Source organism: Rhinopithecus roxellana, chromosome 16 (assembly GCF_007565055.1).
Source record: "Rhinopithecus roxellana isolate Shanxi Qingling chromosome 16, ASM756505v1, whole genome shotgun sequence".
Taxonomy (NCBI): Eukaryota; Metazoa; Chordata; class Mammalia; order Primates; family Cercopithecidae; genus Rhinopithecus; species Rhinopithecus roxellana.
In genome coordinates this window covers 95,380,513-95,407,398 of record NC_044564.1, presented here as the reverse complement: position 1 = coordinate 95,407,398, position 26,886 = coordinate 95,380,513, and the positions used below count along the sequence as shown (strand labels likewise).

Genomic DNA, 26,886 nt, shown 5'->3' with positions numbered 1-26,886 from the left:
GTCTCCAGGAAATGCCCCTGCCCTCGCTCTGTCCAATTATGGGCCGCTTCCCCTATCTCTCTCAAGGTTAGGAGGCTCATCCTACCCTCTGTGGCTACACCCTGCCCCCTACAGCTCCAGCCCTGAGACCCTTCTAAACATGGCAGATCACTAGCCCCATGACAGTGCTCCAGGGACCAGAAGCCCTTTACCTGTCCTCCATGGCGTGGAATCCTTACTGCTCCCAGGAAGGAGGTGGCACCATGACACCCAGGTCACACACGGGACAGCCAAGGCCACGGCTAGGGTGACCTGCCCTGGACTCCACTGCTACAGAGGAGCTTGGCCAGGGCATGGGAGGGCAGAGGGGAATGGGAGTTCCACTGGCTTTCTCCTGTCTAGACCACAGCAGCACCCACCACTGGACAAGCCACTCCACCTGGCAGGGCCTCACGCCTGTCCCTCCTCTCTCGCCTCATGGCCTGTAAGATAATCAAGTCCCAGATGCCTCAAGCTGGTGTCCCAGCCCTCCTGAAAGGCCCCTTGCACTACACCCTGGCCAAGTGACCTGGACTCTCCCCGCCAGCTACTTCCTGACAAAGCTGCATACCCTTACCCTCCAGGCATCCATGTCCAAGCAGTCTCCTGAGCCTATCCATTCTGCCTCTCCCTCCACTTCTTTGCCAAACAAAGTCCTTCCTCAGTTTTCAAGGGACAGCCCAATGTCACCACCACAAAGCGGTCTCTGGTCTCTCCAGACAGACAGCTCATACTATGCTACCTAAGCCCGCTCAGGGCCACAATCTCCCACCTGTCCCACTTAATTCTCGTTGACAATCCTGTCAGGACTAAAAAGGTGCACCTAGAAAGTTGAGGCGACCTGCCCAAGATCACATGCATAGCAAGTGGCTGAGTCAAAAGCGAACCCAGTTCAGCGGAGTCCAAGACCAACTGCACCAGCCTTGGTTCGGCCTTTCCATCGTCCAGGGGTGGCCCACAGCAGCTGGGCAGCGGGGAAGGTCCACAGCAGCCGGGCAGGGGGGAAAGGCCCACAGCAGCCGGGCAGGGGGACAGGTCCACAGCAGCCAGGCAGGGGGACAGGTCCACAGCAGCCGGGAGTGGGGAAAGGTCCACAGCAGCTAACCCACTAGCTGTGACCCACTCACTCCAGGTCGGGAGGGAAGGATACAGGGGGATACAGGGATGGGGCAGCCCCTGCCCAGGGCCCAGGAAACGTGGGCACAAGGCACGGGGAGCTGCAGTGGGAGACAGCGCCAGGGCCCAACAGCAGTTCATTGTGAGGGCTGGCGGCAGAACAACAGGGACACTGTCTTGGCTCCTGGGGCCTAGGCTTATCTGATAGCCTTCCAGCCAACCCACAAGCTGTTTTTCAACTCTGATCCTTTTTTCTCTTAAAAGGTCGGTGACACAGAAGCTCAGCAAACTCATTCCAAGGAGGAAAAGGACCCCAAACCAAAACTTAACAGTAATTACAAATCCCTACTTGGCACAGCAAGGGTGTTCCCAGCTATTGGGTGGGGGGAATTGAGAGTGGGATTGTTTGGCCGGAAAAGTAAGGGGCTCAGGATCACCCTCCAAATCTCAAAAGCTCAGAGGGAACTGCCCTGTGTGGCCCCAAAGGGCAAGACTGGGACCAGGAGAGGCCACTTCCAGCTCAGTCACAACTGTCCTTGAATGGGCCAGGCTCGTCTGGTTTTAGAGAGAGTGGGATCCCTGTCTCTGAAAGTGTGCAAGCAGGAGCTGGGAGGCCCCTTTAAGACATGTTGCATGGTTAGGGCTGCCAGGGTAATGGGCTAGGCAGTACACACAGCCAGGCAGTGAAGTGGGCCATGGGATTAAACACACACACACACACACACACACACACACACACACACACACACACACACGTACACAAGTGAATGCTACAAAAATGCACCTGTAGCTGCAAGCAGGCAGGGGGACAGAGGGCCTAGTGTCAAGGGTGCCTGGCTGTAGAGCAAACCTAGTCTCTATTCCTCATGAAACATACAACCTTGGACACTTTAAGTCATTTGACTCTCTAGGACTCAGTTTCCCCATCCATAGTGAGAATAATGACACGCCTTCCTCACAGGTTGCTCTAAGGATCAAACGAGACCATGCAGGTGAGAGGCTCAGAAGGGCAGGGGTGTCAGTGACTCCCATCCATTGCCCGTAACTGTTCATGCCTCCTTGGTCTGTTCCATTCGTCCACCTCATTGCCAGCCACAATGTCAGGAGCTGGAGACACAGCCATGAACAACACTGGTGAACAACGCACATGCTGCTATCAAGGCTGACACTTCTGGATAGGTCATACTTTTGACAATTTGGAGTGACAAGATATGGACTTCCCAGGCTGTTTCCTGTTCCCATCCCCTGACGACTCAAATTCTTTACATTCTCCATGCCTCAGTTTTCCCCATCTGCAAAATGGGGATCAATCATATCTGCCCAAATGCTCTGGGATGCCTCAAATTTCTTTAAAAGCCCTTACTTTCCTGAGGCGAAATGAAAGGAGAAGAAAGTGTGCCTAGCGGTGGGCAGTAGACCCCCATGAGGGGGCCCTTTTGGCCCCTCTGCCTGTGACTCCCAAGCACAGCCATGCCCAGGCCCAGTCTCCAGCCCACCAGCCTGTGTGGTCCCAAGCCACTGTCCACTACCCCAACCAGGTCTGGAAGGAAGAGAAATCCCAGACAAGGTTTGTCTCCAGAGTTGGTGCCCAACTGAAGGCTGGCAGGACCTGATGGTTCTGCAGTCAGGACTTCAACAGACTCTCTAGGCCTGATCAGGTCAGAACATGCCAATTATACTTCTGCCTGTCGTAGCCAGGCAGGTCCAGGGGCTGTGCTAGAAATCTTCTGCCCACGCTAGATGGAGAGAGAGTCTGGACATGGTCAGAATGAATGCACTGACCTGCTGGGAATCAAGCGGCAGGACATAAACAGGGCAGCACCCTGCCTGGCATGTCCAGCAGAGCTCTCTCCCCAAGCCCAGCTTTGCCCCGCTGGTCTGGGAACCAGCTGCTCAGAAGGCCAGTGCTCACTCCTGACCCAGCTAGGATCCCAGGGGAGAGGAGAGGAATGTAGCCGCCTGGTGGCTCCCAGGCCCCTGGGGAGACACAGCCTGTCCTAAAAAGGCAGAGAGGTTGGCTGCCCTGCCTGGGAAGTCTTCCAGGGATGACAGGGACCAGAGGCGTGGTCCCTCTCAGCCCAGGGTTCCCTCAGGCCAAGGTAAGGGGCAAGTCCTAGCAGTCACCAAGACCTAGCTGTGACGCCCCCATACACACAGAGAGACCTGGGCTGGGAGACAGGGAGGCACCTGGCCTTCTGCCCTCACCCCTGGGAGCCAGTGCTTCCTCCCACATCACAGGGCTGAGCTGGCAGAGGAGGGTCCACACTCGGCAACCGAAACAGGAGGACGGGGCAGCTCATTGCTTGCTGTGAGGCCTGGTGTCCTGTGGTGCCCAATACAGGCTGACTGAATGAATGACACTGTGGCAGCCTGGACCTAACAGCCACTTACTAAGCACCTACTATGTGCCAGCTGCAGGTATTCTTACCAAAGTACACACATCATCTCATGGCCTTCTCCCAACAACTCTGCACAAAAGGCAGCACTGACCCAGAAGAAGGGGAGAACAGGTATTCAAGCTCAGGTCCCACGAGCCCTGGCTCATGGGGCAACTTTTCCTGTACACAGACAGTTAATCCAAAAGGTTCACTGGAAGCTTTAGGACGTTCTCTAAAGAGGAAACTGAGACTTGGAGAGAGGGAGTGGCTTGGCTAGGTCACATGGTCCAGAAGTGACAGCTGGGGTTCTAACGGCCTGGTCAGGAGTGCGGGACACTCCTGGCACCGACCGCACAGTGGGTCAGGCCTGGAGGCCAGGCCTCCAATCAGCCCAGCACCCCAGCAAGCGCCTGTTCCTCTCCCTGCAGGAGTCTTTGGTCTCTATCCCAGCTGTATCTAAGGTCTATCACAGACCCTAAACGAGTTTCCTCCCCTTTCTAGGTGCCATTTCCTCACATGCTGACCTACTTCAGAGAAAGCCACAAAAACCCTATGTCAACTCCCTAGAACATAAGGGACCATAAAGTATCACAACTGCTACCAACACTGCCACCATCACCTGTAGTAACGTAATAGTAACATCTCACTGCTGCCTGGGGTGACTTGGGCCAAAGTTCAGGAGACCAGGGATTCCAGAGGGCGCTGGTACTGGCTCCAGAACGAGAGGCAGCCTTCAGCATTCTCTCCCCGTATAAACTGTGCAGTCCTAAAAAACATTCAGGAACACATTTACCTTTCCACGTCTTATTTCTTTTTTTATTTTTTGGCGGGGCGGCGGGGCGGTACAGAGAGAGAAGAAACAAAAAACTTTCTATCTAATCCCCCAAGTCATCCTGCAGCCTGAATAATTTCGGGTTTTAATCAATAGCTGTCAGACTTGTCAAATTACTTTGGGGACTGCAAAGCAGTTTTTAAACATTCATAAACCTCAGTAGAACAGCGAAGTGCCCTGAATTTTAAAAGAAGAGCATCCAAGGAACACTCATTGACGAGGGTGAGTGGTGGGCAAATTGAAAGTGAGCTGCGGGCTAGCTGCCCCTGCCCCTCTTGCTTCTGAGCAGGGACAACCCTCCAGCCCTCCTTGGCCTGTAGGAAAAACTACCAGGCTTGGCCTGGCCGCTCAGAAAGTTTAGGGAGGGTGATGGTCCCCCCTACCCCCAGCATCAGGAAAGAGCCCAACTCCCCTGCACAGCACCTGGGGCTCCAACCCCAGGCACAACTGCAGCAATCCTGAAGCTCCCAAGCTCTAGAGCCCACCACAAAAGTGCTAGCCCGCTGCCCTCCCCCAGTCTCTCCACTGAGGATGACTCCTGAGAATGTTTCAAGGCCCTGACCCTGGCGTTCCCTCTCCTTGAGCTCAGTCTGTGTCTGGCTCCTCCTCACATGTGAACACACCCATGCATCACAGCCTGAGTAGGACTGGTTTCTAACTGGTGCCTGCACCCCACCTGGGACCATAAATACTTCCAACAGCCACTCAGGACCCTGGGGATGCAAGACCCAAGTGGAAAATGATCATGAAACAAAAGAATAAATGAGCTGAAAAGTGAGGATTTCCATTCTCCAGGAGGTGCTTCCCCTCTGGCTTATCTAATTCCTCCCAGCTCTCCACATCCAGGAAGTCCTCCTTAGCTCATGCTGGGCCCCTACAGAATGCGGGGGCAGAGGCAGCATCTTCTTCCATCTCATTTCCTCCACCCAAGACCTGGGCACCATGCCACGTTACTTCCTGGGACCATGTGGGTCATTCATGTTGGGGTGATCTAGGGATGGCCTCCATCCCTCATCCTTGAGGGCCAGGTTTCCTGCCTCAACCAAGGACCAGCCATTTGTCCGCAGAGCCCCAGCTCCTGGCATTATGCTGGCTGAAGGTGGTAAGTAGGCATGGTTCCTTAAAAACACACACACAAGACTCTGTGACTTCGGTCAAATTAATTAACCTGTGTGCCTCCGTTTTCTCATCTGGAACACAGGGACACCACCACCTTTGGCTGTAGGGCTCACCTGACCTGCAGCGAGCTCTCCATATACAGCCCCAGTAATCAGCCCTGGCTGCCCCCATGGCCATCCAGGCTGGGCTGAGACTGCCTTCCAGGGGCATTCTGCCCCTTCCCGCACGCCCTTCCTGCCAGCACTTCTCTGGATGCTCCTGGCTTCTTCCCGGGCCCAGGACATTTCCAAGATCTGTCTTTCATTCTGCCCAGCAGATCCTTCCTGACTCTCCCCACAGCTGAGCTCTCAAAAAGCCTCTCTGCCAACTGACCCCAGACCACCTCACCTGCTCTACCCCCTCACTTCGAGAGCAAGCTCCAGAGTACAGGCAGTTTTAAACAGGAATCTGAAAGACCCCCATTTAAGAAGAGATAGACAAACCTATGAACAAATGCTGGCACCCTAGACTCCAGCCCCAGTGGTCACTCCAGCTCAGCTATTTCTTCAATTTCAGCCACCACTTGGGACAGAGGCTCCCTCCTTCTTAGCAGCCTGAGCTCAGAGAGACACAAGAGGTGAAGATGTGAAAGGAAGCAGCACTGGGCCAAAGGACTGTGCACCTCGGATGGGCCTCTCCTGCACCTTAGCTTCCTCCCATGTCAAATGGGTTGCCCTTGCCTCCTGGCAGAGTCTGGGAAGATGCATCATGCTAAGGCACCCCACCCCATCCCAATCCTCAGCAGAGTTGATCCAGCCACCAGCACAGCCACTGAGCGCCTCCACTACATCAGCAGGAGCATATGGGGCTATGGGCCTAGGGATGTCAGCTGCTCATTCCTCCCAAAGCCTGAGGTCTAGAAGTCTGCGTGGGGCACCAGAGCAGCTGCTTCTCAGACTGTAACTAGCAGGAGCTAGCCAGGAGTGTTCAGCAGCAGCAAGACAGCAGGAAAGTGGCTGTCAGTAAGCCACAGGGTTCCACGCCACTGGCACGGGCAGAAACTCAGAGAAATCATGTCAAAGAAAACCAGGAGTGTGGCTGTCGAGTTCCTGCTGCTGCTAGTGACCATGCACCAAAGCCACCGGTGGCTCTCAAGTACCTGCTCAACCACCACACCACAGTGAGCCCACAAACCTGGGAAGGGCACAAAGGGCACTGGCTCTGCACCTCTGACCCTCACACAGCTAATTGCAGCAAAGAGTGAGGCTCTGACACCTCCAGGGGCTTCCCAAGGCCAGTGTGTCAGACTTCACGTTCTGCCCCTTTCCCCCACATTCCACACTGGCTGACTCCAGGCTAAGCTAGCCCTGTCATTTGCCACCTGACCCACAGGATTCCAACCGATAAAGCAACATATTTAAAATCTAGCTTTCCAAGGTATGTTTCCAGGTCCCAACCCAGCCATGCCAGCCCTGCTTGGCCCTATCTGGCTCATCATGCTAAACTGCATGCCTCTGCTCAAGGGGTTGCACTCCAGCAGCCTATGCCCAGCTCAAAGGCCACCACCTCCACGAAGCCTCCCCCAGAACTGACAACTCCCTCCAGGGTTTGCGCCTATGCACACACCCTCTGCTCTGAAGCAGAGGCTCAGAGAGGTCAAGCAGCTTGCCTAAGGTCATGATTCACAGGCACAAGGGAGGAGCAGGACACCTGGCACTTGGGCTCTAACTCCAAATTCTCTTCACTGCCCATCAATGCCTCAGGTTTTCACCAAACCTACAAAAATCCTATGACCAAATGCACCAACTTTTAAGGAACTACAAGAACCCTGGGTCACCAGAAATGTACTGAGCCCTGCCTTTGTCACCTCCTGGGTGGCCGTCTGTAAAACAGTGAGGACACCTACTGGCAGGCAGTCTCATATGCCCCCAGCTGTGGTAATAAAGGTGGTTCAGACCAACCTGCACTAAGACTTGGCTGTAACAAGCCCAGTCCTTTCCTTGACTTTTCCAGAAATGGGTACTTGCCCAGTAAAGACGCTACCACACCAAAGTGATCTGGCGTTTATGACAACTGTTTCAAATATTCAAGCAGAGCCAAAACACACTCCTGGCCCAGACACAGTCTTCCCAGTCTCCCACCCGCCTCCACCCCACCCAGCAGGCCTGGGCCCCATGGACTAGGGAGTGGAAGCAGGAAGGGAGAAGAAAAAAGAAAGTTCTGCTGAGGAGCTGGGGCGGAGATACCATGGCCCCCAAGCCCCAGTGCAGCCCCACCCAGCCAGCCAAGGGTTCGGCCACTCAGAGCAAAGGCCAAGCTCCTCAGCTCAGAAAACTTGTCAGCAGTCCCTGGCATTTCCCGGTTCTCAACGGAGCACACCATAGGGGCCACCGCGCCTGGCGGACGAAGCGACTCATACTGGGCTTCCTCTCATTTTAAAAACTAAAAACAGCAACAGTGCTCTTCTTGGTGTACCGCTTTTTCGCAGGGCCACCCTAACCACTTCTACATTCTGGGCCGGCAGTGGATGTCTGCGTAGAGGGGGAGAGATGGCATCCCAGGGTGCTCCGGAGACCCTCCTGGGACCAGCTCCTGTGACAGTCGCTCACTGAGGGTGTCTGCTGCCACCCAGCTCATTCAGGTCTCCCTAGGCCCTGAGACTGCCTCCCTCCTGGCTTTCCCAGCCTCCCTAGTTCTAAGCTCCACTCAAACCACTCACCATTCCTCAGCACGGCCACCAGGCTCGGGAAGCTGAGTGGCCGGGTGAGCCTTCCCACTGTCCGCTGCTCCTGGCTGGCCCCGGCCAGCCCAGCCCCGCCCTGCTCCCAGACACGCCACTCCAGCCCTGTCCGCTGGGACTAATCATGGCTAGTTCAACAAAGGCTATGTTCCAACTCTCTGTAATGTGCTTTTAAAGGGCCAGTGTCCTACTTGGGCCTGCTGGGGTCTTAAAGGTACAGGTCCCCTTTTCCTGTACAGGAAACAGGAAAGCAGAAAAAAAAAAAAAAAAAAAAAAAATTCCAAAACTCATGATCAGGTTAGAGGCCCTCGGCTTCTGAGGAAGATTTTAGACACAATAAACAATAGAAAAAATTCAAATTCCACGAAGGTCCCAAAGAACTCAAAAACAAAACAAGGAAGCTAAACCTCAAGAATAAGAGATGGGATAGTGGCCCTCTTTGGGCACTATGTGCTGGGCACAGCACTGGGTGCTTTATGGCCCAGTCTCACTTATTCCTCACCACTCCACAGACAGGCATTACCATTGCCCTATCTTTCAGATGAGGAAGCTGAGGGTGTAGGGACTCCCCAGCTCGCCAGGACTTCACGCAAGTCAGTGGCAATGCTGGGCCACACCCCGTGAGGTCCATCATAGCCAGAGTATTCCTCCCACCTGCTCCTTCCACGAGGCCCTGACTGCTCCCTCCCACCTGGACCACAGGCCCCAGCTGCTCCACATCCTCCAGTGTCTCTCCTTCATGAGGAAGAAAGAAGGGGGCGAGATGAGGAGTCTCACCTGTCACAGGTGCCCCACCACCAGGCTTTCAGTTTGAGCCTCAGAACCCTGTGAGGTCGGGTCTATCTTTTCCTCCATCTTCCAGATGAGAAGACTGGAAATCATGGCTTCTGACACAACACAAAAGGAGAGGAACACTAGGGGAAGGTGAAAGCAGAGAAAAGCGGGGAGTCAGAGGGAGGATGCAGGGAAGAAAAGGCAAGTGCAGGGAACCAAGGCAGATGGGGGCAACCGTCCTTCCAAGCCCAGGACTCAGGCAAGCTGGGTGAGGCCCTTCCACTGTTCACAGGAGTGGGGCTTCTCCTGGGGCAAGGGTGGGCAGGGCCTGCCTAGTCACTGGAATAGAAGTGGGCTGGGGAGAGGAAGGGAAGAGAGACTTGACTGTCTGGGTCTCAGCACCTGGTCTGTGGTGCCCTCAGAGAAGCGTGGGCCATTCTGGCACCTGGAGTGGCTGGGCCCACAGTAAGTTGTGTGTGGCTATCTTCTTTTTTTGAGACGGAGTTTCACACTTGTTGCCCAGGCTGGAGTGCAACCATGCAATCTCAGCTCACTGCAACCTCTGCCTCCCGGGTTCAGGTGATTCTCCTGCCTCAGCCTCCCAAGTAGCTGGGATTACAGGCATGGGCCACCACACCTGGCTAATTTTTTATTTTTTTTAGTAGAGACTGATCACCATGTTGGTCAGGCTGGTTTCAAACTCCTGACCTCAGGTGATCCACCCACCTTGGCCTCCCCCAAAGTGCTGGGATTAAAGGTGTGAGCCACCATGCCCTGCCCAGTGTGGCTATCTTCGGTCAGAAAAGCCAAGGCCAGGAGGCTTCTTTAGGCCCAACTCCACAGGGGCCGAGTCATTCAAAGATGTAGCGCCCTCACTCTGTTTCTATGATGCCTGGAAGTCAAATAAGTTTCAGGACGTGCAGCCTGATGGTAAAGAAGATGAGCTCTGAAGCCAGGCTGTGTTCAAACCTGGACTCTGCCACTTGTAACCTGTGTGGTCTTGGACAGGTTAAGTCACCTCTCTGGGCTTCTCTCAGTTTCCTCCTCTGGAAAATGGACATAATAGCATTTACCTCATAGGATTGCTGAGAGGATACAGAACAAAGCCTGGCTGAGAGTGAGCGGGTAACAAAGGCCTGCTTTCAGCTGGGGTGAAGGAAGCAGCCCCAGGATAGCTGGAGACACAAATAGGAAACTAGCCTCTTGGGCAGTAACTGTGGCCAAATCATTTCTTTCTCTCAGCCTGTTTCTGACCCTCAGTGATTTCCAGGCAGGACCCCCCCCGCCCCCCATCTGCTACCTCCCAGATCCCTGCTCCGTCCCACAAGAAGACAAGGACAGAAGGCGAGAAACACTGAGAAAGGCTGGGCTATGGCCCAAATCCTTTGAGGCCTGAAAACAGCCTGCCTCGGCTGCCCAGGCCCAGCTTAAGCAAGTCTGCTGGGTAGGAGGGGCAGAGCAAGAGGGAAGCGAGAACCCAAAGCCACACAGGCTGTCAGGAGGTAGCATAAGCATAAGGCTTCACCTCTCCAGTGGGGCCCCGTCTCCAGACCTCTCTGGGTTTGTCTTCCACTGCTCAGATGTGGTCATGGCATGTGATCCTGCTGAGCTCACCTTACCTATGGGGAGTTCTGCATCAGCCATAGGGCCACCCTACATGCCTGCTGCAGAAACAGCCTCCACAGAAGCTAGAGGTTTTGCCGAAAGCATCCCCAAGACTTGACAAGGTTCAAGGCTCATCCTATCTTCCTGGAGCCGAATGCATCCGGTGTGCATGTGGGGAGAGGAGTGGGTGTCCAGCATCAGAGGAAACAGGTGGGTGGGAGGCAGGAGGAACGCCTTGGAGCCCTGGCAGAACATCTGACCACTATTCCCGAGAGGCAATAGGAGACCTGGGTGCCTTAACCTCCCCGCTTACGGTATACCTCACCCCCAGGATTAGTCAGTAAGAAGAGGCCCGATTTGGGGGTTTAGCAGGCCCAGGCTGCAATTCTGGTCGTGTCATTTAGCAACTGTGGAACGCTGGACAAGTCCTTTTACTTTCCTGAGTCTCAGTTTCCTCATGTATAAAATGAGGTAATACACTATTCCCTGCAGATAACAGATGTAAAAACACTGGTTAACCAGGAAAAGCATTTAACAAAGCAATTGGGAACCCAAAACTCAAATATCTCAGTGCCATTCGTTCAACAGACACTAAAACCCACCAAGGGTCCAGCAGACATTAGGTTATCTCCAGCTATGTGTGCCAACCTTGCACCCTCAAGCCGATGCATTCTAAACCCTCCCCAGAGCCAGCAAAGTCCTGGGCAGGGTGGCTGGGGGTGAGGGTTAGCGTTCCTGGCCACCAAAATATTGTGAAAAAAATCTCAAACTTCTCCAGAAGCCAAACACATAAAGGAGCCTTCCAGAGAAATGCCCTTGGTGTAAAGGAAGTCTAGCTCTGCTCTGGGAAAGATACTTGAGGTAAAGCAGGCTCCAGGATACTCTGCGTGGACCCACAGAGACTGGGGTAAGGAAAGGGATTGACGGGGGGAACCAGGGTCAACAGACTCAGTGTTAAGTCCAAAAAAGTGACACGGCACAGTCAGTGAGCTTTCCAGAGTAGGTGGAGAGGGCTTAGGGAGCTGGGAAAGATCACTGTGGGGGGGCCTATCGGCGCTCCTGAATCAGAATCTCCAGGCTGAGATCCCCTGGGTCAGCTGGTGGTAAACCCACGCCGTGGACAGAGAATACTCAGGCCCCTCCCTGACCCTCCCCTCCTCAGCAGCCTGGGCTGGCTGGGTCCTCACGCACTTCTCTGCTCACTGCTGCCCCCGCCACCTTCTCAACTCCTTTTCCTACTCAACACACCTGTCTGTTCCGACCCCACTGGGTCTCCTTGAGGACACCAAAGGCCTTCATGTTGCCAAAGTTAACCAGTTTCTGTGCCTTACTATCCCCTGAACCCAGGCCACCGTGCTCCAGGTTTCCTCTGTTCTCACAGGCTGCTAGCACCTCACCTCCTTTCCTCTGGGTGCTGGAGCTCCTCAGGCCTGTTTCAGAGACACTCTTCCTTAGCACAACACTTTCCTTTGGTGATTGTATCCACTCCCATAGCTCTAAATACCTTCAGCATGCTCATGACTCCAAAGTGTATTCCCAGCCCTCCCCTCCTCTGAGCTCCGGACCCATGCGTCTCCATGCCGGCCTGACAGCGCCTCCGGGACATCTCACGGAACTTCACATCTGAAATGTCCAGCGTGGAGCCTCAGTAGCAAAGCCAGGAGCCCTTCCTTTCCCTGGCCTTCAGAATCCAATCCAACACAAATCCTCCTGCTACCTCCTCTGAAATCCCACATCCCTGTTTACTCCTCTCCATCTTCCCCAGGCAGCCTGTTGTCCAGGCAGCCTCCCAAACCACTGAGCTTCCCCCTACCCTTACCCCTACCAGCGGTCAGAGGGACCCTTCAGAAATGCATATCAGATTACTGAACTCCTCACCTTAAAAGCCTTCAGTTATTCCCCACTGCACTGAATAAATGTGAACTGCTCCCCAGGTGAAAGCCGTTGGCAATCATGACCTACCTACTCTCTGCCCTCATCCAGCAACACCCAACGCCCCCCACCACACACACCAAAGTCTCTGTTTCCTGCTTAAGGGCTGTACTTACTGCTCCCTAGGCTAGGAGTTCTTGCTCCAGCACACTCAAACAGCAAATTGGCAGGCTTCTGGCATCTTCTGCAACTCAATCCTTCCCTGGCTGCTCCATCTACACAGGTCCTGCCCTGCCACCGTTACTCCCCGGTGGAACACTTGGCTTGTTTCCTTCATAGCATCTTGCTCATGCAGCTATTTAAGTGCAAACGATGTGCCAAGCACTATGTAGGCACTGGGAAGACAGGTGCTGAACAAAGCAGACAGAAATCCCTGACTCACATTTCAGTAGGGGAACTTCACTCGATCGGGAATCACTTTTTTTCTCTGCTTACTTATTATCTGCCTCTCCTGTCACAAGGTAAGCTATGTGTAGCCAAGCTCTATGTGTTGTATTTCTGTGTCTTAAGAGAGGGTCTGACACGGTGCAAGAGCTCAGTAAGTCCTGATGAAATCAAGATGCAAAAGCAAAGACCAGGGCAGCCAAAGAACCAAACCCCAAACCCTGAGAGACATACATGAAATCAAGAGCCAGGTCTTGAATGCCTCCCATGGCGTCTCTCCCTACCCCTGGGGGCCTCAGGTGGGAAGGAAAGCTTCTGTGACACCCCAGCCTTCTGGGGTCAGACAGAGGCACAGGTGGCAGTTTCGTTTAACTGCTAGGGAACAGGTGGATGACTGCAGGCCTGAGAAGTTAGGGAGGCTTCTTGAAGAGGCTAGATCTGAACAAGGCCAACCCACACCTCCCTCCCAGATCTAGGGAGGAGGAAAACAAATTTGTGTTTTAGGGCTCTGATATTCTTTGCTCTAGCAGAAAAGAAGCAAAAAAAACCTTTACTTTTTATTAGTGTCTGGATCAATAAAAGTTTTAGAAGTAAAGCTTCTCTCCTGCAATACTAACAGCGAGAGAGAGAGACAGACGTGGATTGTTAAATCTGTCTTGGAGAGGCAGGGCTGGGAGAGTGCGAGGGCACAGCGGCACCGGCAGTTTTCCCCTCACCTGTGCTGGGAACTTCTGGCTAAAGGCCCTCATTAGCCCCGCAGCCTAGGGTCAAGGCCCATTCCTCACAGCCCACCTAACCAAATGCTGGTTCCCTGAGCCTAGATCAACAGCCAGGCTGCTGGATGCCCACCTTTCAGGTGCCCCACAACCTTGCCTGCTTGGCCTTCTCTGAGCTGCGCCCTAAAGCTTCTCCCCAGCCAACCTCCCCACCTAAAGGCTGGAAGCTCCAGGAGGGCAGGGCTTGCTTCCCTGGAGGAGCCAGTTTAGCAATCCCAGTCCCCACCTTCACTCTTCCTCCCATGTCCGAGGGAGTCCCCCATTCAGTCCCCCAAGCCTTGCACTTTCACAGCACACCAACAAGCCCTGTCCACTGAGGACTCAGTTCTGGGACCAGCCCTTGTTGGAGAAACAGCTCCTCAACCTCCAGCCCAACCCACTCCCATCCAAAGCCTGTCTGACCCCATACCTGGCTGGAGACCCACCCACTGGGGAGGAAGTTTCCTTGTGGTGTCTGTCCTCCCTCCCACAGAACTTCAAACAGACCTTTGTGGTGGGAGCGCAGGCCTCTCTGCTGACCTGGTTCTGGGCACTTGCAACCCCTGAGGCTCTGGAGCCAGATCTGGCTTCCAAAGATGGCCAGGTCTCCAGTGAGCAGGCCCTCCAGGCCCGGCCCAGGATCTTGCCGAAGTTGTCACTAAGAAGTCCAAGGCCACAGAGGCCCATTCCCAAGGGTGGTGCTCACCCAGGCACCTCTTCTGGACAGATTAGGAGGACTCTCGGCCCGGCCGGCATCTAAGAGGTGAGCCTAGGAGGGCTTGCCCTTCCCGAAAGGCACGTGCTGAACCTGTGAAATTTCAAAAATGACTTAAACAAACACAGTGATAACAACATCTAAAGGTTTCCGTGTCCTTCAGGAAACAAGTGGAAAATCACAGTCTTCCATACAGGTAACCACACGGCACAACCTCCAGGTCCAAGAAGACGAGAAATACTCCTGAAAGCAAACTATGGCTTCCAGCCACCGCAAGTCTCCTTCCAAGGGCCTCTGGGCAGGGTGCAGGCCTGAGCACAGAGCTCTGGGTCAGGAAAGAGGGAGGAGCCGTCCCGACAGGCTCCTCCCCTAAAATGCTGACTCCACCCAAGGTCATCTCCTGCCCCAAGCCCCGCCTCTGGGCCTTTGTATTTGCCATTCCGTGGGCAAGGCTGGTTCCTCCTTTTGGTCTCAGACCCAAAGTCCCGTCCCAGGAAGAGGCCTTCCCTGATCTCTCAGCTAAAGGGGCAACTACCATCTCCCAAGTTACCACCCTGCTTCATTTTCTCCACAGAACTACCCTTAAGCCATCTTGTTTGTTTCTTTTACCCACCATGAAAATGTGCAGTCCACGAGAACAGGGACCTGCACGCCAAGATAAGCCCAGCACACCTCAAACCAGAGCCTGGCACAAAGTAGGCACTCTACACATGTACTGAATGAATGCATTTTTCAAGCTGGTCTGAGCCAGGTCAGCCAGAGCAGTGGAAGGCAGGAGCAGGGGAACCAAAATATTTGGGGGCGCGCCAAGGTAACCTCACCCGAGCACCGCTCGCAGAGCAATCCGGACTAATGTCGGGCTGCGCCACGCCCCAAACCCTGTCCAGCCTGGAAGCGGCCGGCCCCGGCCCCAGCCCCAGCCCGGGCCGCCCACCCACCCACCCCACAGCAGCAGGCCCAGCCCTTTCGAGGCCCAGCAGCAGGTGACATTCGGCGGCCAACTGCCCCCAGCTGCAGGAACTTCCTGCTAGCGACCCACCGCTGCGCATCGGGCACGCGGGGAGCGGGGGACGGACGCACAGGCCCCGGTGCGCGGGTTCGGGGCCCTCTGCCTTGCAACCCCTTCCCCACCTTCGTGAGAGTCTGGGTCCCCACCGGCCCTGCCAGTCCCTCACTCGCCCGCGGCCTGGCTCCCGTGGCGCATCCCAGTTCGGTCCCGCTGGCCCTACCCTGGATTCGTTGGGCTTAGACCAGCACAGCCCAGAGACCCAACCAAGGCAAAGACTCTCCCTTCCCCACATTTCCATTCAAACATTTTAACAAGTGAACACAACTGAGGTCCAGACAAGGCCAGGGGTTTGCCTACCATGATCCCCTAACCCGACTCCCCACCCCGACTTGGGACTAGACAGCCTAAGATGGGAAGGGCACTGGGTTCCCAGGAAGCAGTCCCGGGTTTTCTCTTCTGGAAAGCACCTGGCTAGTCCAGCAGGACAGAAGGGAAAGGTCGAGTGCAGCGAAGGAGGAGACAGGCTAGTGAGCTGTGTAAGCTGCCCAGGTTCCTGAGTGCGCCCAGAAGCCTGTGGGCAGACAAACCCCTGCCCCCCCTGCTGGCCTGGAGATTCATCCTTGGGTGACTTACCAGGCCCTCACCGAAACAAAAACCCCTAGGGGAAGGGCACACCCAGCCAACCAGGTATTTTTGCCTGGGGTCACCCTTTTGCCCACCCCACTAGAGAAGCCACTGCAATGGTATCCACTTACTGAGTCTCTACCACATGCAGGGTATCATACCGTCACACCTCCTTCCCTTACAGCCACCAGCTAGAGATGCCAATCCAGCTGAGGCCAGGAACCCGAGGCTGCACAGCCTCCTGATGTAAATATGAACAGAAGCCAGTGGAAGAACAAGAGCCACCCCCTGGAGTCCTACCTAGGTCCTGCCCAGCTCCTCCCATCCTCCACCCTAAGGCATCACAGACCCCAGGTCAGTCCTTGGCAGTTGCAGCCTGCTCCGGTGTTTCAGCAAACAACTACTGAGCTCCTACTAAGCTGCAGGCTGTGTCAGGCACCTACTGTGTATAGGCAGGCAGGGTACCGTCTGGGGTTACTGCAGGACTGGTGAAGAGGTTTTACTGTGACCCCAGCAGCAGCCCCCAGCCTGAAAGGTCCCTGACTCATTCCATCCCCTACTGGGCCCTAGGCTCCAGGCTCAGCTCTGCTGTGCACACAGGCCAGGGGATCCAACACCACCTGTCTGCCCACATTTGCATCAGGCCACACCTCCAAAGCCCAAAGAGCTATCCAGCTCCCCCTACTGCCTAAAAGGCTCCCAGCCAGAAGAGCACTTAGAGTGTGTCCTGTCCCCTTCCTTCTGAGTTTTCCCTCAGAGCTGTCATCTGTTTATCCAGTGTCTTAATAAAATTTCCTAGCAGGGGAAAGGTGAAGATAGAGTCTCAGAGAGGTCCTGCGGCCAGAGAAGCCCACTTTGGCTCCAGAGCAGCCAAGCCAACAAGGAAGGCGAAAGCAGACTGTATCCTCTGAGCATCACCTCCCTCCAGGGTGCTGGCTACAAGCCAGGTCTGCTCCCACTGATTTCATAATCATGGCAACAAACAGGCAAGGCAGATACTGCGACCACTTTATAGATGAAATCAAGTCTGGAATAGCTAAGTCATTTGCTCAAGTTCACCCAACTACATCTGAAAGTGTGCCTCACGCCTAGACAACTGTTTTTGCACCTTTTACTAGTCCCCTCTTGTTTCCCTCCTTAATCTGAATACTCCTTTCTCCTGGAAGCCCTCCTAGATTTCCCTCAGGCAAGAAGCCATCCCCTGATGATTCATCCACACTGTTATAATATCTTGTTATAAGAAAACAGGGCCCTATAACAGGGCCTTTGCCTCTGCATGACAGCTCTCACAGGAAGAAGTCACGCGCTAACAAGAAATGAGCCTGCATCTGAGGGTCAGCATATGTCCATCTCCAGTGGGTCTCCTACCCTCATTAGCCGTCTGCTGTCACTTTCTCTGTGCCCTCCTTCCTAGTCCCTGCTCAGAGGTCTGCATAACCGCTTGCAGGCTCCTTTCAGCAACATCTTTAGTAACACATAAAAGTACAGAGTACACAGTGACCATTCCTGGCCATGTGTAGTTGGGGGAATTTCAGAGGCTGCCCTGATCCAGTCACTCCTGGTTTCAGCATCTCCTGCGGCCAAAGAAGAAGCCCAGAGCCTTGGGCCTCGCCCATCAGTAGGTCCTACCTGTCCCTGCACACTCCTCACCTTTATACATGATCCTTATCACAGGGAATAGTCACAAGGCCTGCCTCCTTTTTTACCCTTCCGCGTGCATGCCCTGCCTTTCTCACAGTCACACCCTTGCTTCCACGAGGTTCTCCTCCTGCCCCCATTTCTAATTTTCATTCACCTTTCAAGGCCCAGCTCAACTGCCCCCACCTGAGGGAAGCCTTCCCAGTGGCCCCAGGCACAGGAAAGTGCACAATCTCTCCCTCTCTCTGCCTGAATTCCTGGTCTGACTCCCCTCTCCTGGCTACTGCTGCCTACCCTGCCAGGCCTTCCTTGGGGTCTGTTCATCTCTGGTTCTCAGGGCCTAGGGGACTCCATACATGAGTGATGGAGAAACACACACTGCAGGCAGTCTTCTCCAAAGAGCTCAGGATGCTCCTATCTTATCTTCTTTCAGATCTGAAGATGTCCTCAGCAACTGTGCTAGGCTCTCTGGGGAAGTCTGGGGCCCTTCCCCCTCAAAAAGCTTTCCATTTCTTTGAGTGACAAGAGTTTGGTCCACGACTGTCAAGGAATACCTCCAGGCAACACCTGTACATCCCGTGGGGAGAGATGTATAAATCCTGGGAGAGGAAACATCTCTTCTTTCTAGAGGCTGAGCAGACGACAGAGGCTCTTTCTAAAGGAGGGTGCTGCTAAAACCCATCAACTGCCTCAGGATCCGTCTGTAGGACAAAAACAGGTACAAGGCCAGAGAGGGATGCCCGCCCTGTAGCAAAGTCAGCCCAGGGCCTGGCTGTTCATGAACAAGGGCTTTTGAAGAGACCACAGTTGTACCACAAAGTACAAGAGACCACAAGGGCTTCTGAAGGGACCAGTTGTACTTAGCTGAACGTGAGAAAACAAACTTGGTATTAGATTGAGGGCCAACTCAGGAAGTAGTTTCAGTATACCAGCTGTTAATTTATGTGAGCACATCTATACTTGTGTGGCTTTATCATCACCAACAAATAGCAAATGTGTCCTGGCACCTGCTATGTGTTTTACAGACATTATCTCCTTTAATTCTCCAAAGAGCCATAAGCTGTGGGTATCCATGCTACCTTTTAGTAAAAATGAAGCAGAAGCACAGAAAGCTTGGAAAAGTTGCCCAAGCTCACAGTGCTAGTTACTGGTGGGAGCTGGGATTCTAGGACCCTCAACAATCTGGCCCCAGACTGTCCCTCGGGTCTGAGTTACCAGTGTTCAACACTTCAGAGCCTCTGCTGTTCCTGCTCCTCAAGCTCCCCACTCACCTAGTTTTGAGCTGTGTGGGTGGTGAATTTACATCGTCAGCCCACAGCCTCCCCACTCCCTTCCTCCTCACCACCTATTCAGTTCCCCTAGCTCAGACCCCCTTCTCCCTCCAGACCAGCCAGCTGGACTCCGCCGTCTGGCTACCTCTGCCCCACTACCAGCCCGGTCACATCATCTCCACCTGCCAGGCCCCCAACCAGTGTCTTATGCGATGACTTCGGCTGGCAGAGAATCCTGGAACCTTTTCCCCACAGTGATGTTGACACATGTTCACTCCAAAAATGTAATGTTTCCATCAAAACATTCAGTGGGAGTAAGTTCTAACCCATGTGACGTCTCTAAAAAATATAGAGTAAATTTACTCGAACAAGTAGTGAGACATGGTCAGCATTTTTCTTTTATTTTTTCTTTTTTTTTTTTTTTGAGACGGAGTCTCGCTCTGTGGCCCAGGCAGGAGTGCAGTGGCCGGATTTCAGCTCACTGCAAGCTCCGCCTCCCAGGTTTACGCCATTCTCCTGCCTCAGCCTCCCGAGTAGCTGGGACTACAGGCGCCCGCTACCTCGCCCAGCTAGTTTTTTGTATTTTTTTTTTTTTTTTTTTTAGTAGAGACGGGGTTTCACCGTGTTAGCCAGGCTGGTCTCGATCTCCTGACCTCGTGATCCGCCCGTCTCGGCCTCCCAAAGTGCTGGGATTACAGGCTTGAGCCACCGCAGGCCGGTCAGCATTTTTCTTTCTTGGTTGTCACAGTGCCAAGTGCTAGGCAACACCCAGCACAGTGTGCCAGGGGTTGAATGCTACCAAGAGGCAACGGAAAGAGGACGGTTACAGTTTATGAGCCTGTGACTGCTGGTTCTGCTGTACAAGATGCCGGGATCAACCTAGGCGGTGCCCTCAGCCCTGGCCCCCAGAGAGTCCAGTGCCACTAGCTGGGCTCCCACCAGAGCCATTTCTGTGTCTGTGGCTAGGTCATTTGCTGCTTAGTCCCCAAGTCCTGCTCCCACCCCACCAGAGTAGGGCCCAGCCATCACCACACCATGTCTACACTAGGTCCAATACCTATGTTCACATGCATGCTTCCTGAAAGGTCAGGGAACTCAAGTCTCCCTAAACACTCCCCAATCCTGAGGCCAGCAATAATATTGTGGGGTAATGCAGGGAGATCCTGCTGTACACCCAGACCCCATGGCTGCCAAAAGAAGAGATCTAATCCCAGGTACTGCAACCCGGGTGCCTGGAGGTCAGTGGTTGTGGGTAGGTTCCAACCAGCCCCAGCCCCAGCAATCTGAGATTACTGTGAAGCCAGAACAGTCCATTCTTGGGGCAAGTCCAGCCCTCTGCAGCAAGAAGCTGGAGAAGACGAGGGGAGGCCCATTGGCCACCACTCTGTTCCCACTTCCCCATGTAACCAGACAGCAATTCTATAACAAGACAGCATTTATAACCACTATGCCCCACTCCCTTAGATATTCCCTACTTCAAGGATGGCAGAGGGGCAGCCTCTGCTTTGGTTTCCTCCCAATGTTTCTCTAGACTCCATTCCGTACAGCCATCTGGCACAATGCTGCCACGTGTGGTATTAATCTCCTCGCCATGACATGTGCCAGACGGAGAGATCAATGTTCCCATTTTACAGATGTGAAAACATGCGCACCAGGATTAAACAACCAGTACAAGGCCACCCAGCTGGGAAGGGAGTGTCACCAGGAACCAAACAGGTGAACAAGGTCTGTCCTCAGGAAACTGGTAGTTTAGTAGAGAAGGGAAGGTACACAAATATTAAGACCAAACAAAAAACATATATAACAGGCTGTGGGCCCAGAAGATATGGTGAAATGTGTCCAGGGCAGGGCCTGGCCCAATACGGGGCCTAGAGAGACTGCAGGAGCATTTCCAGTTTGGGAGCAGGGAATCAGGAAAGGTATCTGGAGAGGAGGATGTCCAAGCATATCGTTCTTCAGAGATCTGTGTCCCCACCAACTTCTGTGCCTGGCACATGGTGCACACTTCTCATTGCCAGGAGGGTTAACCCTGGGCAGGCTGCTGGCATATACACTGCAACCCATCTACAACCGGACAGCCCGGCCCTGTGAGTTATGTCAAATTATGCCTCCTTTACACAGGTGGGATCAGAGGAGCAAGGCAGTCAGGTCTTTGCTCCCAGTCACACAGCTAGAAAGGCAACTGTGTTTGACTCTAAGGTCTGCCTCTCCAACAAGCACTTCATTTCTCTAAGCCTTGGTTTCCTCATCTGCAGAAACTCTGCTGCAGACGTACCTCCCCTACAGACGGGTGTTGGACATTAAATGTCTAATACCTGAAGCCTAGGTCCCGGGAGGTGGTGACCACAGCCTGGACCTACACTGGCCCAGGGACCCTGCTCCTGCAGCCTGTTGGGTGAAAAAGGAGAGGGTGATAGGTTCCATTCACTGGCTCCTCTCTTCCTAAGCCAAGCTTGCCAAGGAATGGCTACCAATATGGAGCTATAATTGGTGAGCCTAGCAGTGCAAGGCCCAGCAACAGACCCGGTGGGTGATGCTGTTTCAGGAAAACAGCTGAGCACAGCAAATATAGCCGCTGACCCAATTCAGTTCCATTCTGTCTTCGAGAAAATAATTGAGTTTAAATGAATAGGTTTCCCATGTCCCCTCCGGCCTTGGGAAGGCTGGAAAGGGAGAGGAGGGAGATAGGAACAGTTCTTCAGGCTTACTGTTGTTTATTTTTGAGTCATTAGGCCTGTGAAAAGTTTCTTTCTTTCCTTGGCGGCCCGTGGGGGTTTGACATGGCTGGGAGGCAGCAAGGTGGAGTGAGAACCACACAGGGTGGAGATGAGGATGGAGGTTCAAGTCCTGACCTTACCAACAGCTTTTTGGAGTGGCCCAGCCGGTCTCCTCTGGGCCCCAGGCTCCTTATCTGTAGAAGAGGAACACTACAACCCCACACACACCCACACACCTCCCAGGGTTGCTGAGAGGAGGCTTCCAGGGAGAAAAGGAGTCTGAGGTGAACTGAAGAAACCAATTCTTTGCTCTATAGGAATGTAGGCCTCTAAGGCCACATCTGTTTTAAAAGAAGCCAGAAATCTAGATTTTCAGGTGAATATTTAAGGTAAATGTTTTAGTATTGGTAACTGATTTTAAACCAACAAAACAATAAAACCTTTCTACCCCATCGGGTCAAATGAAACCTGTCTGTGGGATACATCTGGCCACCAGCCATCCATATACTACCTCTGATGTAATGACAACGTATGTAAAGCAATTAATGACGTGCTAGAGTCCTCCCACCTGTTTACTGACTTATAATTTCTTTGATGGAGAGGCCAGGCCTACCCCACTTGATAGCAGAGGTGAGGGGCACCCTCCTCCTCAAGGCTGGACTCCTTCAAAACTTCAGAGGAGAACATGGAGGGGCTGCTGCCCCCCCATCCCTTACTGCAGGAAGGAAGGTGGGTATGCTGGGGCTGGTTTTGTCCCAAAAGTTAAGGGGACCTGGGCTCACCTCCTGCCCAGCCCCAAATTCTCTCCTAGGGTCTCAGCTTCCTCTTCAGCAAAATGGGGATTTCTGAGAGGACCAAATGAGAAACAGAAGACTTAGAGATAAAGGGTGAGAACACATGTCAAGTGTCCCCAGAGAAGTAGTGCCACCCGGTGGAAAGAGCCTGTGAGCTGGCATTTCCTCCTTGGCTCTTGGCTGTGTGAGCCCAGGAAGGTTACCTAACCTCTCTGTACTTCAGTTTCATCCTCTGTACACAAGAGATAAGAATCTTTGGGATACAGAGGTGTTGTGAAGATTAAATGAGCTGATGACTGTCAAGTACCTGGGAGGAAGCCTGGCACAGAGCAAAGGACTAAAAAATGACAGGCCCTGTTACTATTGTTGTTATCTTTAGTGAAAAGCATGCCAGAGAATTATGATTGGGTGATTACAATAATGTAACGCAACCAGGCAAACTTGTCGTTAACAGATGAGGCCACCTATAATTAGCACAATTATTACATATGCAAATGATGCTGCTTAAATACTGGAATAGGGTGTTCTTTGAAGTGTGTTTAAATAACCCTTTCCCCTGGCTGTCCCCCCTCCCCAAATCTCATTTACACTATCAATATCATTAGCAAACATTTTCTTCATAAAGCAAGATAGAATTCCACACTAGTGCATGTTGAAATCAAGGAGCCCCTTCCCAGCCCATCCGGAGTCATTCTAGAGCTCCTGGGCCAGCTGCAGTCCTCCCCACCCTCACTGGCTCCTCTGAAGTTGGGCACTAATGCCCCTCTCTGATACAAGGAGCTCTGGAGGGTTGGGGATGTGTTCTTGGCATGGAGCAGGCCCTGTATCTAAGAGGATCTCAGTAACATTAATATGACCCGTGAGTTCCCTATTGACAGGCATATCACAATGCCTACCTCACATCTGAGGAAACCCAGTCTTTGAGTTAAGGAACAGGCCCAAATTCACACAACTAGCAAGTTGCAGTGGAATGGGACTCAAACTTGGACCAGACTCCTCCCTCTGGGGTCTGCTGTTCTCACTATGGCCTGAAACTGGAGTTTGCAGAGACCTCTCTAACTGATGAGCCCACAGGGTAAGTTACTCCAAAACTTATCACAGCATGCCTCTTAGAACCAGGGGCATCAACAGACTGACCTGGGTTTTGAGTTGAAGAAACTGAGATTCAGAGAAGTACCGTAACTTGTCCACGGTCCCACGGGAAGAAAGGAGAACAAGGGCCTAGAACCCAGGGCCTCGCGCCCTGGGATCGCTGCTTTTGCACTCAGATCTTTCAAAACAATTCCCTAATATTCTCCCCAGTGATAGTTGGGTTGATACTTTAACCATCCCCTGTATGCCCTGAGCCCAAAAAAGACCCAGGCAGACAACAGGTGCTTATGAAATGTTTGCTGAACTGGACTGTTTTCTTATAAAAAAAAAAAGACAACACTGAGCAGCTGGAACAGTTAAAGCATGCAAAGGATGATGGGTGGTGGCTCAGGGACAAGGGAGAAGGCAGAGAGCCCTGTGTGGGAGAAGGAGATGGAGGTGGGAGAGCCTGGCTACCCTCAGCTTGGGAAGGCTCCCTTCAAAGCATTTCCCAGCTGGATGCCCGCCCAAGAGAGAGGCAAGCAGCTGATTCTCGGCTGTGAGGGAAAAGGAAATACACAAGTGTTAACAGATACATTAGCTCCTCACCTGCCCCTGCAATGGGGGCACCCAACATTCCTTTTCTCGTCATTTCTTTGGGCCCAGAAAGATGAAGTCATAAAGTGGTGGAGAGGAGGGCCCAGTCTCTTTCTTGCTCCACCAATCAAGCTCTTCTGCTGGGCCCCCCATCACACCTCCTCACTCCCCTGATCCCTGGCTTTCTGAATCCTAAGGGAGCCTTGGCAATTATGGTGAAGACAGTTGCCCTCACCCTTGCCACACCCCCACTGCCATGCTAAGGCATGCTGGCACCTCTATGTGTAGGCACTCTTCTAAGCTTCCCTCTTAAAACACATGTTAATCCTCACAAGTATCCTAGGAAATGGTTACACTTTTTGTCTCCATCAGACAGAGAGGGAAACTAAAATTCATGACAGAGCAAGTCACCTGCTGGAGGCCACAATGCTGGGGAAGCAGATGCACCGCAGCCAGAGCAGCTCAGGAGCCTCAACTGTTACATCAGTGTCTCTGCTCCAAGGTGGGGCCCAAGGGATCCCCAGATGGGGAATGGAGGTGAGGGGGTAATGAGCATCCAGGCCAAGAGCAGGACACAAGTTATCACCCCTTAGAGCGCTTTATCCTGCTGGCACTCATTCAACTGTCCCCCTGCCTCCAGGCAAAGCTATACATAAGCCCGCAGTAAGTGCAGCAAAATATTTTTGAGACCACCCCACATCCCTACTCCTCTCCACCTCCTGTCCCCAGCCCACCAGCTTTCCAGGGTGGGGACCTGGGCTCCTAGCAGTTGGTTGAGCTCGGCTGGCCTTGGCACCAGTTCCTGAAGTACAGTATGAGGGAGTAGGGTGGGGAAAGAGATCCTTCCCCTTGAAGATAAAGGGGAATACAGGGCTGAGCCCTCAGTCGCCAGCTTCTTCCTCCCGTCTCAGACACGTTCTGTAGAAAAAACCCAACTAAGTTTCTCCTCTCTCCTTTTATACTCTCACAAAGCAGAACACTTCCAACATCAGATGTGGTGCGGGTGGGAGGGGTGGTCCCCACACACCAAGCAGGCGATCAGTTGGGCAGCAGACACCAGCCAGATGTCTTCTAATTTTGTTCCGTTCTGACACCATCTACCTGGAGATAGTACCGGATCCACAGGTTGAGGACTCAGTCCCCAAGACTATCCCCCCATCCTTCAGATGCCAATTGCAAGCCCCGCATTGGTTTACCAGTGCTTCCTACCGACTGGCTGTAAACTGGGTTTCCCATAACCCTCTCTTTGGGTTTGATCAATTTGTTGCAACAGCTCACAGAACTCAGGGAAACATTTACTTCTGTTTGCCAGTTTATTATAAAGGGATACAGATGAAAAGATGCACAGGTAGAGGTATGTGGGCAGGGGCCTGGAGCTTCCAAGCCCTCCCTAGGCACCCTCCAGAAACCCCCAAGCATTCAGCTATCTGAAAGCTCCCCAAGTCTTGTTCTTTTGGGTTTTTATAAATCTTCACTTCATAGGCATGATTGATTAAAGCACTGGCCATTGGCGACTAACTTACCCTTCAGCCTCTCTCCCTGCCCCAGGGGCTATGGGGTGGGCTGAAAGTTCCAACCCTTCAATCCTGCCTTGGTCTTTTCTGTGACCCCTTTCTGAAGCCACCTAGGGGCTGCCAGCTATCAGTCAACTCATTAGCATATAAGTAGACGTCACTTTAGAGAATCTAAGGATTTCAGGAGTTGTGTGTCAAGAAATCAAATACTGTATATATTTCCCAATGTCATACCCTTCCATATCTACCCTTACACACGGCCAAGGACTTGCTTCTAAAATCACTGATCTATCTAGGTCCCATCTCTTCTTAAACTCCTTCCCAGCTACCTTCAGGATCAAGTCCACACCCTGCTGCCTTCCTGCTACCTTCCCCTCTATTCTTTGCACTCTCCAGGCCCAACACACAGCTGCCCCATGCCCGCGCCCAGTGATACCCAACTATCTGGCGTGCCCACAACCCTTTCCCTCCCTCAAGGGAACCTTCGCCCTCACCCTGTGGCGCAACCAACTCAGTGGTGCCTTCCTTGAGCCCTGGTGGAGTACTCACTCCCTTCTCTGTTCAAGCACAGACCCTCTAAGGTGAGGTCTGTTGACCCATTTGCATTCTCAGCCAGCAGGAGCCCCTGAGAGCAGGGATTGGTGTGACTGTCCCCTGCCCCCTGTCCCCTGCCCACAGCAGAGCATACACAGAGGAAGCACACAGGAAACAATGGCTGGAATCTGCTGCATTGGGTACCCCAGGGTCAAAGAGGCCAAATCTAAGGGTGACCCTGGGCAGTGGAGTCTCCTGGAGACAGACCTGACCATAAGCACCTGAGCCAGGTCAGACCAGGACCCGCCAACTGGCTCTCCTAACCTGGCTCGTTAGGGGAATATGGACACTGCCAGGCCCAATCTTTCCATGGATGCCTGACAATGGCTGTGTCGAGAATCACAGGAGATGAAGTCATCGCTCCCAGAAATAGGCTGATTAAGAAGACGTGATGGTAACGCAAACAGCAAGGCTGGACACACACACACACACACACACACACACATGCACACACACATACTCACTCACCATGTGTTTCTCCACCCTGGGAAGCTGGGCCAGGCCTGAGCTCCTCTGGGAAACAGAAATCGTGCCAGGAACCAGAGCCAGCACAAGAAGCCTGGAGGCAGCTGGTCTTTGGGAGTGGCTGGTGCTGGGGGGTGCTCTCCTCAGAGACTGTCTTGCAAGGGTTCCCTGTCCTGACCCTCACTGAAGTCCCCGACCTGCCCCTCGCCCTCTCAGACCCCCATGGTTCACCCCCTCCTTGGCCT

At 53.3% G+C, this 26,886-nt stretch overlaps 1 protein-coding gene across 13 annotated transcripts in view; it reads right to left on the bottom strand.

Moving 5' to 3' along the window:
- DAB2IP (DAB2 interacting protein) overlaps positions 1 to 26,886 on the bottom strand; it is a 186,799-nt gene that overhangs the window by 33,353 nt on the left and 126,560 nt on the right. Inside the window, exon 1 of one of the 13 annotated variants that reach the window (XM_030919966.1) lies at positions 14,140 to 14,310. The exons of 9 other annotated variants lie outside the window; for them this stretch is intronic. The gene's annotated coding sequence lies outside the window, so the exon portion shown is untranslated. Of the gene's footprint in view, positions 1 to 8,161; positions 8,245 to 8,959; positions 9,097 to 14,139; positions 14,311 to 26,886 lie in introns of those variants that run through there. 3 more of the 13 variants (XM_010355372.2, XM_010355377.2, XM_010355378.2) reach the window with 3 other exon arrangements.